Raw genomic sequence first — 17,832 nt, 5'->3', positions numbered from 1 at the left:
TCGATGAAATAAAGTCCGTCCTTCCATCCGTCTGTTGAAGTCACTACAGCGCTTGAACGTATGAAGGAAGTTACTCACTTGAAATTTTGCACAGATATTCCTTATTTATGTAGGTCTTTGGGGAATGCAAGTGTGCCATATCGATTCGATTTTGATATATTTCCCCTACAAAATGGTTCTGCTTCTTCTTCTGGCTTGACCTCCTTGCAGCCTTAATTTTTATCCTGTTATAAACCGTTAATTTGGGTTTAGAAAGAGATATAGCTTCCAAATGAGCCGATCTGTACATGTACATTTATTCCTTTCAACAGCCTGACCAAATCCCGCCCATATGGGGCCATAAATAGATGTAGACCCCATAGAGGCTTTTTGAGCCCATAAAAGCCTCGATCCGATATGTGGATGTGGAATATATAACTATTACCCGATTCTGAGTTAGATAAGGTTGAAAAAGAGGGTGCGGATATTAATCCCGATCGCCCTGATCTTGCCATATGGCAACGCAAAAGTACACTCAGCTTTCTAACTGTAAAATTGCAACGGTATGTCATTTATGTGAAAATATCCATGTTTCTGAAAGGTGAGAAGTGTATCATTTAACAAGTGGTCGTTTGTTAGAGTCGTGCGATTGGTTCTCATATAATATGGTTGCAATGTTGAGCTCTACATGAGTAAAAAGGCTTTAAATTCAGTCGGGCCGAACTTTGGATACCTACCAACTCGAGTATGTATGTAACCCCCTTTCGTCACAATCCGTTAAAAATTGGATTACTTATGCACTCAAGACACGGACATTAAGTGGTCTAATAAATAGAAGTCACTGTTCAATTTTGTAGAACAAAAAATTGGTCTTTTTAGCAGCTATATCCAAATATAAGCCGATCTGAACCACATAGGACGGAGATGTCGAAAAGCCTAATATTAGTCACTGCGTCAAATTTCAACAAAATCGGATAATAAATGCACTTTTTATAGAGCCAAGATTTTAAATGGAGAGATCGTTCTATATGGCACCTATAACCAAATCTGGACCAAATTCAACAAGGATAATCATTCTATTTTATTATAACTCCACTACTATATCCGTAGTTATATCTTAATAAGGACTGGTCTCGATCATATGTTATTCAGGTCCCAAGAACTCATCTACAAGTAAAATCTTCAGACAATAGATCTGCTTTTTATAGGATTAAGAACCTAAATTGGAAGATCGATCTATATGACAACTATATCCATATAGTCTGATCTGACTCATATTTGGGACCGATGTCGGGAGGCTTAAAACAACTCACTATTTCAAATTTCAATGAAATCGGGTAATAAATAAAGCTTTTTTGAGCTTCAGACCCTTAATCGGCATATCGGTCTATATGACAGCTATATCTGAATATAGTTCAATCTGAAACATATTTGGGTCAGATGACGGGAGGCTTAAAGTAACTCACTATTTCAAATTTCAACAAAAATGGGTTAATAATTGCAGCTTTTACGGGTTCCAGACCCTTAAACGGCAGATCGGTCTATATGGCAGCTATATCTAAATATAGTTCGATCTGAAACATATTTGTATCGGATGTTGGGAGACTTGAAGCAACTCACTGTTTCAAATTTCAGGGAAATCGGGAAAAAAATAAAGCTTGTATGGGCTTCTGACTCATTATCGGCAGATCGGTCTATATGGCAGCTATATCTAAATATAGTCCGATCCGACTCATATTTAGGTCAGATGACGGTAGGCCTAAAATAACTCACTATTTCAAATTTCAACGAAATCGGTTAATAATTACAGCTTTTATGGGCTCCAGACCCTTAAACGGCAGATCGGTCTATAGGGCAGCTATATCTAAATATAGCTCGATCTGAATCATATTTGGGTCCGATATTGGGAGGCCTTAAACTACTCACTGCTTCAAATTTCGGGTTAAAATATGAAGCTTTTATGGCCTTCAGACCCTTTATCGGAAGATCGGTCTATTTGGCAGCTATATATAAATAAAGTCCGATCTGAACCATAATTTTTTCCGATGTTAGGAGGCTTAAAACTACTCACCGTTTAAAATTTCAGCAAAATCGGGTTATAAATAAAGCTTTAATGGGCCTCAGACCCATTATTGGCAGATCGGTCTATATCTAAATATAGTCCGATTTGAACCTTATTTGGGTCGGATGTCGAGAGGCTTAAAATAATTCTCAGTTTGAATTTTTAGCGACATGGGGTAATAAATGCAGCTTTTATGGGCCTTAGACCCTTAAACGGCAGATCGGTCTATATGGCAGCTATATGTAAATATAGTCCGATCTGATCCATATATGGGCCAGACGCCGGAAGGCCTAAAGCGACTCACTGTTTCAAATTTCAACGAAATCGAATAAAAAATAAAGCATGTTTGGGTATTATACCATTTACCGGCAGATCGGTCTATATAGCAGCTATATTCAAATATGGCCCGCTTTGGCTCGTTATGTCTGTCCAAAAGCATGCCAACTTTTTAACGATTAAAGCTAATTTCTTAAAGTTTTACACAAATAGTTCTCATTTACGTAGGTTAGTTGGGATTGTAAATGGACCAAATCGGTCTACGTTTATATATAGCTCCCATATAAACCGATCTCCCGATTTGACTTCTTGAGCCTCTGGAACCCACAATTTCTGCCCGATTTGGCTGAAATTTTGAATGAAGTTTTCCATGTCCAAAGTACGATCCACATCGGTCTGTGACTTCTTGAATCCTTACAAGGCACAATTTTTGTCCGATTTGGCTGAGGTTAGCTAAGGTAAGAGTGGTAGTCCTTTACAGACTCATTTGACAATTTTAAGTCCATTGTGATGCCACAGTAGCGACAGACCAAGGCTTCTGGCGTAAATCCAACCAACGACCCATTTCCTACTTTCAACAAATGTGCCAAGTACGGTCTGAATCGTTCTATAATCTGATATAAAAGTTTGCAAATTTTGCCTATGAACATTCCACTAAGGAACAGGGGCAAACTTCTCACATATCAATGAGTGCAGTCCGATTCAAGTTTTAAGCTCAATGATAAGGGGCCTCCTTTTTATAGCCGAGTCCGAACGGCGTGCCGCAGTGCGACACCTTTTTCGAGAGAAGTTTTACATGGCATAGTACCTCACCAGTACCTCTGCCAGCATTAGGAGGGGAAAACCACCGTTGAAAATTTTTTCTGATGGTCTCGCCAGCATTCGAACGCAGGCGTTCAGCGTCATAGGCGGACATGCTAACCTCTGCGCTACGGCGGCCTCTTATATAAACCCGATTTGACTTCTTGAGCCCTTACAAGCCGCAATTTTTGTCCGATTTGGCTGAAATTTTGCATGTGGTCTTCCAACAACTGTGCCAAGTACGATCCGATCCGGTCTATGACCTGATATAGCTCCCATATAAACCAATCTTCGTATTTGATTTCTTGAGCCCTTACAAGCCGCAGTTTACGTCCGATTTGGCTGAAATTTTGCATGTAATTTTCTGTTAAGACCTTCACTGTGCCAAGTGCGGTCTGAATCGGTCTATAACCTGATATTGTCCCCATATAAACCAATCTCCCGATGTGACTTCTTGAGCCCTTACAAGCCGCAGTTTACGTCCGATTTGGCTGAAATTTTGCATGTGATGTTTTGTTAGGACTTTCAACAACTGTGTCAAGTGCGGTCTGAATCGGTCTATAGCCTTATATAGCTCTCATATAAACCGATCTCCTGTTTTGACTTCTTGAGCCCTTACAAGCCGCAACTTCTGTCCGATTTGGCTGAAATCGAGCAGGTAGTGTCTTGTTACTACTTTCATCAAAGTACGGTCCGAATCGCTCCATACCCTGATATAGCTCCCATATAAACCGATCTCCTGATTTAATTTTTTGAGCCCTTACAAGTCGCAATTTTTGTTCGATTTGGCTGAAATTTAGCATGTTGTGTTTTGTTGCGACTTTCAACAACTGTGCCAAGTACGGTCCAAATCGGTCTTTAACCTGATATAGCTCCCATATAAAGCGGTCTCTCGATCATCGTTGTTCGGTTCCTAGAAGCTTTGATTTTTGTTGGTTCGACAAAAGTTTGGTATTTAGAATAAAATTTTGCCCTACAACTTTTATTTATTTTGTATAAATTTTTAGCAGAATCCATGGTGCTGGGTTCCCAAGATTCGGCCCGACCGAACTTAGCACGCTTTTACTTGTTAATTCTCTCAATATGTAAAAAAATCAGTTTTTGGATCGAATGATTAGGGCTTTGCAAAACTAGGCATAAAATAAAATAATAAAATTAAATAAAAATTTTAAATACTTCTTTATATCTTCCAAGCGTTTAATCAACAAAAATCATTGTTTTTTTAAATTAAAACAGAAAAATGATGAGTATACCCCTGCACATGTTCTTCCGTTGCTATATCCATAACGACTGAAATAAAGAGCGATACGTGTGACTTCCATCAACGCTACCGTAAAGGGCTGGGCATCGCTGGTCAAATCGGGTTTAGATTGACTCATGCTCAGTTTACATGGCACATCATGATGCGTGGTCTATTACAATGACCACGCATCATGATGTGCCATGTATTGGTGAAGATAAAGGTGTATACGCCACATGTATGCATGGCCATAAATCACACCGAAATAATCAAAATCATTTGAATTTTTCGATGATTGGCGTCTATCGATTCTACCATGACTGATGGTTATGTATATATGTGATGCATACACTCTTATTTTCACCAATAACACAATGACCACACATCATGATGTGCCATGAAAAGTCCGCATTAAATCGATCGATATATCGATGTGGTACAAACACCATGACAAGACAGGTATATGCCTAAACCTAGGGTGTTGGATATATGAAAACAACCAATTGATATTCACATTCAGTCTTGAATTTAGAAACAAATCTAAAGTTCAAGCGTTTTACGGGTATATTTAATTTATACCCAAAAATAGAGAAACAGGATTTTAAATCGAAATATAAATTAAATAAACAGGGGCCTAATTACCACATACTCGTATGTGATCGAGAGTGCTTTCGTATCGATTGATATTTCAAATTGTATTTAATGGGAGTTATACCACTTTTAAGTATACACATTTTTTTATTATAAATTCAAATTCACAAATTCTTGTTCTATAAAAAAATATTGGATTGCCCAAAAAGTAGTTGCGGATTTTTTAAAAGAAAGTAAATGCATTTTTAATAATACTTAGAATGAACTTTAATCAAATATACTTTTTTTACACTTTATTTCAAAAGCAAGCCAAAAGTAACAGCTGATAACTGACAGAAGAAAGAATGCAATTACAGAGTCACAAGCTGTGAAAAAATTTGTCAACACCGACTATATGAAAAATCCGCAATTACTTTTTGGGCAACCCAATACATAATTCACCATAGAGAAGCGTCATGGGAATTATATTGGAAAAGTGTTTGGCTTCAAAGCGTTTTTTTAAATGTTGGAAACAAAGCAAAACCAGCCTAATATCGACCGTATTAAATAAAATTTTTATTCATCTGCATTGGTCAGGCCCCCATAAAAAAGTTGAAATCAATGATTACTTTCGTTCAATGCAGACAGACAGATAACAAAAATTTCCAAATGAATGTTTGTTGGACTGCTAATTTGCAAAAATTTGGAAGATTATTTCATTGTTTATAATGACATTATTTTTAATGTTTTTGTTTCATAGATAAGGGAGCATCCGCTACAGGCTTATCATTCTAATGTCATACCCACACGTTTTCCGCATAAGGCCAAGTATATGACCCACAATCTATATCTGTGTGGAGTTTGGATTTTATTTGGTTTATTAAAAAAAAAAAATGAAAGACAAGTGATTTGACCTAATAAGCGACAAGATTTTGAGAAGAATGTAAAAATTGATAAAATTTTGGACGAAAAAAAATACAAATAAAAGGCGTTAAGTTCGGTCCGGCGAAATGTCGAAGAGCCTAGCACAACTCAGTGTCCCAAATTTCGGTGACATAGGACAATAAATGCGCTTTTAATGGCGCCAAAACGAGAGGTCGGTCTATATGGCAGCTATATCCAAATCTGGGCCGATCTGAGGCACATGGAAGTAGAATGTCGAAGGGTCCGAACATAACCCACTGTACCAACTTTCGGCGACATCGAACAATTAATGCGCTTTTTATGGGCCCAAAACCTTAAATCGAGAGATCGGTCTATATGGCCAATATATTTAAATCTGGACCGATCTGGACCAAATTGAAGAAGGATGACGAAAGTGCTTACACAACTCAGTGTCCCAAATTTCGATGACATAGGACAATAAATGCGCCTTTTTTGGGCTCAAAGCCTTAAATCAAGAGGTCGGTCTATATGGCAGCTATATCCAAATATGGACTGATCTGAGCCACATGGAAGAAGAATGTCGAAGGGCTCTACATAACTCACGGTCCCAAATTTCGGCGACATCGGACAATAAATGCTCTTTTTATAGGCCCAAAACCTTAAATCGAGAGATCGGTCTATATGGCCGATATATTTAAATCTGGACCGATCTGGGCCAAATTGGAGAGGGGCGTCGAAGGACCTAACACAACTCAGTGTCCCAAATTTCGGTGATATCGGACAATATATGGCCGATAAATTTAAATCTGGACCGATCTGGGCCAAATTGGACAATATATGCGCCTTTTATGGGCTCAAAACCTTAAATCGAGAGATCGGTCTATATGGCAGCTATATACAAATCTGGACCGATCTGGGCCAAATTGAAGAAGGATGTCGAAGGGCCTAAGACAACTCAGTGTCCCAAATTTCACCAAAATCGAATGATAAATGTTGTTTTTATGGGCCTAAGAGCCTTAATCGGCGGATCGGTCTTATGGGGGCTATAACAAGATATAGTCCGATATAGCCAATCTTCGAACTTAACCTGCTTATGGACAAAAAAAAAAAAGAATCTGTGCAAAGTTTCAGGTCAAAATCTCTATTTTTAAAGACTGTAGCGTGATTTCAAATGACAGACGGACGGCCATGGCTAGATTGTCTTAGATTTTTACGCTGATCAAGAATATATATACTTTATCAATCCCATGGCAGCCGGTTGTACGCACCGGATTGACCCGATGGAATCCTCATCGGCAAGGGCTGCCGCCTTAGTGTACGTGTTCGTCTTTTTTCGTCATGGGAGAGGCACATCCCGGAGTGCCTTCTCCGCACGCTTCTGGTTGAAACGAACCCCGGACCCTGGTTCTGTTCGGTTTGCCAGAACCGCCTTCATCATCGGTCGGTGTCGGTGAGGAGTAACCGGTGCATGGAGTGGGTACATTTCCGACCTTGCTCTGGCCTCACTTCACTACGGGAGTATAGTCATACTGGCTATGTCACAAGGTGCTGTGCGAACATAGCCAGCAGTGGGTCACAAGCGTCGTCGACGTCGCCTTCTGCGTCCTCGTCGTCGGACTATAGCTTTACCAGAGACTCCACGTTTTGCACAGTGAATGAGGATGCCCCTATTAGGATTACGAGTAGGTGTTGAAGATCACCAGACATTTCTATTGCATCCCCTGATCTCCTGAGTGACGTATCCTGGCAAGCCGTCATCTCTTTGGGGTCAGACCACCTCCCCATAATTCTCACCTTTGACCGACCATCCGACTTCATAACCTCTGAGCGCCCGACGTTTATTAATTATAAGAAGGCCGGCTTCAGATAGTATACCAATCGCCGCTTCAGTGAACTGCCACCCCCCTCTGATGGGCTTGTGGCCAAGAGGAAATTCCGAGACATCATTAACGCATCAGCCGCTCGCTTTATGCCAGTCGGTCGAATTCCCCAAGTGCGGCCCAATTTCCCTGCGCAACCAGTGGTACTCGCAGACGAGCCTTATGGGATTCGTTGTACGGACCCCACTAACCCCAGAGAATCAGCGAACTGAATCTGGAAATAAACAGGGTAGTTAACGAACATAAACGGAATTTGTGGTTAGAACACTTGGAGCAATGAAACTTAGGTACCGGTTTAGGCAAGCTGTGGTCTACTGTTAAGTCACTATCGAAAACCGGTTGACGGAATGGCAGGATCTCAGTCACTTTTGACGTAACCGTGACTGATCCGAAGAGATGTGCCAGTTTGTTCAACCGTCAATTTATTGTGCATCACGAGACTGACAAGGCAAGGAGGTGAGCCATTCGCCGTATCCGTGGTTTACGAGCCGATGGTCAGCCATCACAATTCACCGAGGGCCAAGTTGCGAATGTCATCCATGGCGCCAAATCATCTAAGGTGTTGGGCCCCGATGGAATCTATGCACTGATGCTGAAGAATCTAGATTTAACTGAAGTTGAGTACCTTACTGCTGTCCTCAATCTGTCATTGAACACTCTTATAGTTCCCGATGTTTGGAAAAAGGACAGAGTGATGCCGCTACTGAAGCCTGAAAAGGATCCGAGTTTTGGGGGAGTCGTACAGACCAATCTCCCTTCTCATACCAGCCGCAAAGACGCTTAAAGCATTATTGCCACAGCAATTTGCGATAAAGTCAAAAGTAGAAACAAGGTCTTCAAGTCACTTGCCGGCGGCACTTGGAGTGCAGACAAAGAAACTTTGTTGACCACGTACAAAACAATTGACCGGTCTGTGGAAAGTTAAGCAGCGCCGGTGTGGTCTCGTTAGCTCTGTGAATAATAATATTCAGATCTGTCAGAATGCCGCCCTCCGAACTGCGACGGGCTGTCTCCTCAGTTCTCATGTGGACCACCTCCATCAGGAGACAAAGATCCAACCAGTGCGAAGGCATAACTACTTGCTGTACAAGCAATACCTTTTGGGCTGTTATCGCAGAGACCATCCAAATCATCATCTTGTGGATGGATATCCACCGCCCAGAAGCCTTAAGGTAGATCTACATGATCTAGAGCGTGAGGTTCAGCCCTACAAGAGACAACCTACAAATCAAGCGGCATATCAAGCGGGTCTAGACAACATTCATGCAGACATGGCAAACCAGAGTAGTTCTGGCTCAATTACGTTCTGGCAGATTCAGCCGCGTCAACTCCTACAGAGCAAGGACTGATGCCAACGTGCAAGATGTATGGCCCGATTGTGACCAGAGACCACACGACGAACGACCTTCGATGCCAAGACGAACACATTGACGGTATGCATTGACATCGAGGGGGCTTTTAACAGTGTGCGGGCCGATCCTTAGACCAGTAACGGATGGACTGGATCCTTGGAGACTGGATAAACCATATGCTAAGGAACAGGTGGATAAATTGTGGACCCCACGACATAAATATAAGGGAGAAAATGGCACAATGTACGCCACAGAGGGGCATTTTATTGACACTCCTATGGGTGACCACCATTAATAATCCCATGGCAGCAGGTTGTAAGTACCGGATTGACCCGATGGAGTTTTCATCGACAACGGCTGCCACCTCAGTGTATAACACACTGCTACAACAACAACCATAAATAACCTACTACGTATGGGATTTGAACTCGTCTGCTACTCAGACGCTGTTATAATAAGGGGTAGGGATCCGAACCAGCTATACAGAAGGGGCGAAAGAGTCTTGCAGATGGCATACGACTGGGCTAGACCTAGGGGTATCTATATGAACCCAGAAAAGACCGATATCTGCTTGTTCACGAGGAAGGCAAATGTGGGTAATTGAACCCACCAAGTTTTCTCAATAGAACGTTTTCGATATCTCACAAGGTCAAATACATAGGAGTGATCTTGGACAGGAAACTGAATTGGAAGTGTCACATTCAGGAGCGTACCAAGAAGACTCACAGATGTTGGGCACTATGTAGACGGGCCGTAGGCTCGAAATGGAGCCAGAATCCGTGGATAGTCCACAGGCTCTATAGCAGCGTGATTAGACCTGTACTTACTTACGCCTCAGTAGTTTTGTGGAATGCGATGGAGAAAAAGTGCAACAAAAGGACCATACAAGAGGTTTAGAGAACATGTTGTCGTGGCATAGGCGGAGCAATGAGGACCACGCCCACTGGGGCACTGGAGACTATTCTACATAACCGACCCATTGATCATGCCACACAAATGGATCAAAGCTAGAGAACAGGATGTCACGGAATGCGTGAGATTGTGTGGTATTAACGCGAGGACTTCGATTGCGAACATATTTACGAACAGTAAAGTACCCATGAAGGTAATAACAACCAGTATGGAAAGGTCTCGAACAGTCTTGGAGTGTAAGAAGGAGATTTAGACCTTTGCATCGTTTGGGTTGTTGTTGTTATTGTAGCCACATTTGTATGTGGAGCAGGCGATCCTCGCTCCGTATGGAGCATTCCACTATCCGCAACCTGTGTTAGCTCCCAGCTAAACTACTCGTGATAACGAAGAACACCACACAGGTTGGGTTTTAAAGTTTCAGTGTGCGTGATGCTCATAGTTATCCTGTGCCGGGGACAACTATTGGTTGCCGGGCCATAGCTGTATAAGGGGGAATGAACGATTTGGATGTGAAGGCCAGAAGATTGACGTCAATAAATTTGATTAACTCGAAGCATGGACGACGAACATGCATGTTACACCGTGAAACAGCGAAGTGGTCGGTAGGTTAGGTTAGGTTTAAGTGGAAGTCTGCCATCAGACTCACGTTTTCGTCCATTGTGGCTTTTAGTTCCTACCGTTGAACCATTCAGATCTCTTTAAAGAGCCCAATAATTTTAAATCTTGAAACTTGAACCCTTATCATTGAGCTTAAAACTTGAATCGGACTGCACTCATTGATATGTGAGAAGTTTGCCCCTGTTCCTTAGTGGAATGTTCATGGAAAAGATTGGAAGAAAAGATTAGACAGTGACCTGTCATGACGGCCACAATGACTGAGACGTCTTTTATAGCTAATGACAGCAAAGAAGTAGACCTCTTAAAGTCTAGACTAGGCCACATCGTTTTGGAATGATCACAGCCCCATCTTTGTCATCGTGCGTGGTCCTGAAAACTTAGCTTACATGCCGCTAGAGGCATACCCACAGATTCCAGTGTGTAAGGTAGTTCTTAGTCTAGCAAGCTCGTCCGCTTTACAATTGCCTGGGATATCTCGGTGGCCCGGCACCCCGTACAGGTGAATTTTGAACTGTTCAGCCATCTCGTTGAGTAATCTGCGACAGTCGAGGGCGGTTTTTGTGTTCAGAAATACGTTCTCCAGGGATTTAATGGCTGCCTGGCTGTCTGAAAAGATATTTATGCCAATCGTCGTAATGACATTATATTAGCCATTCCACCACTTCCTTAATTGCAAGGATCTCTGCTTGATACACACTGCAGTGGTCGGGTAACCTTTTCGATATGACCAGTTCTAGATCTTAAGAGTAGACCCCAAAGCCCACCTGATCGTTAAGTTTGGAACCATCCGTATAGAAGTCTATGTAACTTCTGTTACCAGGAATATCGTAGTTCCAATCGGTTTTATCAGAAATAGTGGTACAGTAATTTTCATCTTAAAGCGGTTCAGGTAGGGTTTAATCCACACTGCCTGGAACATCGGATATTGTATCAAGGATAACACAGTGTCCGTAGCCGCTACATGATCAATGAGAAAGCTCTCTTCACCTCACGGCAGTGGTCGCTCCAGTTTGGGTACCCACAATGTCCGGAGTAATGTACAAACAAGCCATCCTTTGGAACCAGTTAAGTATTGAGGAGTAGGTGGACTGACAACTGCAGTATAGGTCTGACAACTGCAGTATATACCCAATGCATGACACGCGGTCTAAACCCCCAACTTATGCCAATGACTCACTTGCAGATGTATAGAGCAAGAGTAGCCTTTCTTGCCCTCTCCAAAATGTTGGATTTAAAGTTCACTTTCCTGCCCAGCAAAACACCCAAGTATTTTGCGCTTTCTGTAAATGGAACATTCTCTCCACCCAGGGAGACAGGTTCCACTGTAGGCAACTTGTATCTCCTGCTAAAAGGAACTACTTCTGTCATGCACGGATTTACACCCAGACCACTTTCGGTAGCACACTTTGCTGTTGCACGTAGAGCTGCCTGAAGGTCGGTAGGACGACGAAAATCCTATATGGAGATTCTATCGGCATCATAACGGGACACATAGGACTACGAGATAACTTATGCAAAATCGGTGTGGCAAGAGCTAGCATGTGTAGGGCATGCGGGGAAGGTTATAAGACGTTGGAGCATTTCCTATGTAATTGCCCTTCTTTCGCGGCTAAAAACACACCGACACTTAGGTGGCTACACAATACCAGACATGAACCAACTAAGGGGTGTGTTATGGAAAACAATTAGGGATTTTGTACGATGCGGGTTATAACGGACTCACATTTTCTTTTTTGACCTTTCTTTAAGTATTTACAGCTCACAACAAGCCGAACAAGCAAATTTGCCCTTAAACATTCCATTAAGGACCAAGCACATACTTCTCACATATCAATGAGTGCAGTTCGATTTAAGTATAAGCTCAATGACATGGATCGGATAATTTCCTCACCTTTTAAACGAGCTCGGAAAAAAATTACTTGTCAGATTCTCAGACAAACAGATATCACACCACTGCTCCCGGCACGGGATAACTATAAGCATCACACAGGCTGGAACTGTGAGGTCCGATCTGTGTGGTGCTCATCGCTGTCACGAGAAGCTTAGCTGCGAGCTACCGGGCGTGTCCACAGGTTGCGGATAGTGGAATGCTCCATGCCTATGGTGTTCGATATGACAAGGCGAGTTATTGGTGCCTTTGTCTACCATGGCAACCCTGTTCCCGCGCCGATCCGTCCTTTGAACTGGAACAAGATTGCTTATCTACAGCAGCTTGACGAGGATCGCCACCTTATGAAAATGTGGCTAAAACAGCAGCAGCAACTTTAAAGTCAATGTGTAAAATTTGAAGCCCCTAGAGTGGAACGGGACGTTCTCCAAAGTGGAGTAATATATTCTAGTCAGAATACACACAAATGTCCATGTGAGGTTCTGATGGCTTTGAAATATGTAATCCATTTTGATTTGATTCTGCAGAAAGATATGGTCCAGGAAACAAACGCAGTGTTGGAGGGTATACAAGATTTGGCTGGCCCGAGCAAACTGAATTTAATTTTGCTTGCTTTCCACGGCATTCAATTCTATAAATATTGAATTCCTGCATCGTTTTCATACAATTTAATACCAACATCGCCAAACCACACAAATTAAAAAAAAAATTGTGAATAACTATTTAAGCTTGGCATATGCATATATGTATGTGTAAATAAGCGGCTGTTTTATATCCCACACAGTACCGAAATAAAATTCTATCGCCACTTCAGCACTCCACCACCACTACCCTTATTTTAGTTACACATATAAAGCACAAAGCAAAGGCCACCTCTTTGCTCTTATTATTATTCATCATATAATTTAGAAAGTTTTCTAATGTTGTGCGAACACCCAAACTCCAAGTCTTTATTTTGTTCTGTCGCCTGTCTACTTTCGCCGCCTCAAAAATGCATGCAGAATACAAAAACAAATCACACAACACAGTAAAAATGTAATGTCATATTCAACTTTGTGTTGTAATGACAGCCACCACCAGCCCTGATGGTAGTCCTGTCAAATCGATACAAATTGTTTGCAAATGTTTTCCCTTTTTCTTCCAATTGGATAAATTTTCTCTCATATGCTCTTCTCTTACAATGGCTTACTCTTAAAATAATTTTTTTTTCACTTTAGTTTTCGTACAGAATTACCCCAACTTTTCTTCTTTTATACATTCGACGCACACACACACACATGTATATACACACTGAGAACAACACCACTTTTACAGTTGACGAGCGAGAATAGTAAAATGTGCGGAATAATGGGGAGAGCCAGAAATTCTCTCTAGGCCTGTTAAAATGTAGACATGCTGTATTAACAAATCTCATAGTGGTTAATTTTATACAGACATTAATGACACATTTGCTAAAAATTTAATGTATTGTAGATTTTTCCCACTTAAACTTTAAATTGTGAAGTTTTATGAAAATTTCTAATTGTTGAAAATGCCGTCTTTTTCCCCACATTGCCACAGAGATTTTTTTAAGTCAACTCTTTTTTTTTTATTCGATTTTCTTCTCTTTGTGGTGTACGATGTTTGTCTTCGTTTTATCCATCAGATTTGCACTTTTCTTCCCATAGCAACTTAGCGTGTATTAAAATCAATGAGGCAATTTACATATTAACATTAAAACTTATATAGGTAGACTTGTATTTACTTCGTTGTGAATTTTTTTGATATTTTGTATGCCGTTTATCTTATTCACTTAAAACTTTATTTGTGTTTCATTCAGTTATTTAAGATATTGGTTGGGTTGAAAGAGGGGGCCGCGCGTCCCCAAAATGAAAACAAAGTTCCGATTTGACTTCTTAACACTCCGAGCGTCTGAACGAAATTGATTGCAGAAAAACTCTTCACACTGTTAAAATACTCAGAAGCGGTAGCAGACCGGGTCAGCTGGTTGATTTGATACGGCGGCAGCGCGTTCTCTTGACTTGAAGGAACTTCCTGCACAAACAATTTGTGTATGTTTCTCAAAACGCTGTAACTTCGACGGTAGATGGAAATGATAGAGAAAATGGAATAATAATCGGAAAATGAAGAAAACCCCGTTATCAAACCAAAAATAATGAGTTTAATAATTAAACTTTAATTGAAGAAAACCGAACAGAGAGAGAGAAAAAAATAGCGCAAGAGCGTTCGACTACTGAGTAATCGATATACTAAAGTCGATTCTAAAAGCAATCAACACGGAAATTGTTATCGAAATTGTAGGCTATTTGCACCAGCCTCGATTGTGGTGTGATTAAATCAAATAGGCTGCTATAAAACGATATGTGCGTTGCATACGTCCCTTGTCCCTTTATCTATCCACAAGACCATGGTGAAACAATTAAAGGTGGTCTCTTTTGTACAACAATCACAAATCATATGGTGTAATCCGCCATCTTGCGGATAGACGTTTTTTGAAATTGCGTGCTGTATGCACCAGCCTCGATTGTGGTGTGATTGAATCAATAAGCTGCAATAAGACTATATGTGCGTTGCATACGAACTGTCGAGAGGCTTAGTGCAACTCACCATTTAACATTCTATGGGCTCAAGGCCTTAAATTGGTGTATTTGACAGCTTTATCTAAATATAGTCCAATTTTGCCTATTTAAGAACTTAACCTGCTTATAGACAAATACGGGTCTGTGCCCAATATTATTTCGGCTAATTGCTTGCGCAAACCTCTTTAGAGTATGCTGTAGATGAAAATATATAATTGTTCATCAAGCTTGTGTAATCGTCTAATAGTTTCGGCTTGTACCTGATTTTCTGTATGTAATTTTTCTAGTACTGCCGAATAATGAGATATGTTATCGATTACAATTTATATACGGCCATTGTTGCCGTTCGCTTAATATTTTATACACTTCGGCCAGGGGACTGTATTAAGAAATATCGAATTGATACAAGCAGGGATATTAATAATCATATGTAAACCTTTTGGTCCCTTCTTATCATTTATGTTCTAAAGTACGATCAAAACGTTATATATGGCTCGCAGGGATGCTAACAAGCATGTATTAATCTTTTACCAAATTACAAATTTTGCCCATGAACATTCCACTAAGGAACAGGCGCAAACTTCTCACATATCAATGAGTGCAGTCCGATTGAAGTTTTAAGCTCAATGATAAGGGGCCTCATTTTTATAGCCGAGTCCGAACGGCGTGCCACAATGCGACACCTCTTTGGAGAGAAGTTTTACATGGCATAGTAGCTCAAAAATGTTGCCAGCATTAGGAGGGGAAAATCACCGCTGAAATTTTTTTTCTGATGGTTTCGCCAGGATTCGAACCCAGGCGTTCAGCGTCATAGGCGGACATGCTAACTTCTGCGATACAGTGGCCTCCTTAATCTTTTAGTGGGTAATGTTATTTTTACTTTATTTTTGAAAAAAAAAATTGTGTTATTTATAAAGTCAAAACTCTTCCTATTTATATATGTATATATATTTAGAAGATTTGTTCATTAAAATGTTGATTTTTGTAGAAATTTGGAGAAGTATAAAGTGGTCAACTTGACACCCAGTATTAGGGATATAGGCCAACATTTCCAATTTTTATAAGATTGTTCCACTCTGTGACGTAGTCTTTTTTATAAAAACATTTTTTTGTTTCGAGTTTTAACAGTTTTTTTTACTGCCGGTCATGTATACAGTTACTTTAGTTGTTTTTCTTCAAAATGGAGAAAAAATTTTTTTTAATTAAAAAAAAATTAATTTTGCTAAGATTTCTTCTAATCAAATCCAAGTTTTTTTCAAAACACGGCATTATATGACGAGAGAAATATTATTTAACTTGTTTCAATCGTCCACTTTATTCCAAAAAAAAAAGCCCTTTTGAATACCTTTTTCCTAACTCAAGATAGAATTTTTCTAAGACACCTCTATTTTTGGGTATTTTTATGCCGTTTCGACGTTAATGGGTAAAAATTGCCGAAATGCCACTCTATGAAGTGCAGCAGGTTGTCTACTTAGTTCTCATGTGGAATTCCCACATCAGGAGACAAACTTACATTCCATATACAACTGTATGTTGTATATATATACTTAGCCGCTATTGTAGATATTCAGATAATCATAGAAATATTTCTTTGCTTTGCTCAACTTTGATTTTTTAATTTGTTCAGCAAGCTTCATTATTATTTTTTTTTTTCTGAATATTTCCTCTTCCTCTTTTCGTTCCTTGCGTTTTGCTTTGTTTGTTTTTGTTTCTCTCTCTCTCTCATTTTCTCTTTCCATGTCTTATTTAGAAAGGATAAAAATTCTCTGCATTTCCCAACTACTTTGGAAATGAAGAAATAACAGAGATTTACTAGTACTTTGGAAGAGAATAAGAGAGAGAGAGAGAATTAAAATTATGCTCTAAGCTCCAATTGCTTGATCCCCAAAACTTTTTTGGTAGATACATATTTAAAGGAGACAAGAAGTTTGCTTTCGCATATATGGTTTAGTTTTAACGGAGCGTGCGGTGCGTGAACAACTTACAACGGCAATATTTTTTTACATTACGGCTAATACTAAAAAAAGTGAAGTGAATATTTTATCGGCTTTTGTTAACAAGTCTGAAAATGAAAATCCTTATATAATATCAAATTTAAATCCAGAAAACTAATTTCATTGCTGCAGTTATTAATGTACAAGCAATATCCATAAATCGTATGGTCAATAAATATGTTGTGTTGTGAAGTGGAAGTGGAAAAAAATCGTTATACACTTACGCGACGGTGCAAATCCACGTTGAAATCGTATAAAAATGGCAATAATAACTAATAGAAAATTTTTAAAATTTCATCAGGTGCCGTTATAATGTTCAGATGATTGCGTAGTGTGCAATATTTGGCTTGTGTGTATGTGTGGATCGAAACACCAACCAAAAGGGAAACGGAAAATTTTTGTTCGGTGTTCTTACTACCACTTTGGCATTTATTTTGCTGCCACCACCTGTTGATTCGTGAAGCTAAACGTTGGTGATGTCTTTAGCTCTCGTTTTAACATTGGATCTCACTGCATGAGGAATAAACACAAAGAGGAGAATAAGGGAATGGCTGTGGATGGAGTTGGCAATAAGTGTTGCTAACATATTATGTATTTCTTTCCGTTTGTCGGCAGTGGGGTTCGTGTTAATAGTTCGAATAGTGAAGAATATGTACCACAAAATGAATTCGTTTCGTGTTTGTTGTTGTAGCAGTGTGTTGTGTTTCGCATTTGTAGTAGTGTGTAGTTTTGTTCAGTGTTAAAAAGAGCTACAAAATCTCAAAGTTAAAAGAGGGAAAATAAATGTTGCAATATA

The 17,832-nt window shown here is 40.0% G+C and overlaps 1 protein-coding gene across 1 annotated transcript in view; it reads right to left on the bottom strand.

Moving 5' to 3' along the window:
* LOC106089835 (elongation of very long chain fatty acids protein 6) overlaps window positions 1-14,559 on the bottom strand; it is a 130,461-nt gene extending 115,902 nt beyond the window's left edge. Inside the window, exon 1 of the mRNA XM_059360442.1 lies at window positions 14,208-14,559. The gene's annotated coding sequence lies outside the window, so the exon portion shown is untranslated. The remainder of the gene's footprint in view (window positions 1-14,207) is intronic.
* Window positions 14,560-17,832: the final 3,273 nt, after the last annotated feature.

The sequence above is a fragment of the Stomoxys calcitrans genome, chromosome 1 (genome assembly GCF_963082655.1).
Source record: "Stomoxys calcitrans chromosome 1, idStoCalc2.1, whole genome shotgun sequence".
Classification (NCBI taxonomy): Eukaryota; Metazoa; Arthropoda; class Insecta; order Diptera; family Muscidae; genus Stomoxys; species Stomoxys calcitrans.
Note: the sequence above shows the minus strand (reverse complement) of the source record. Positions and strands in the feature narration are given on the sequence as shown.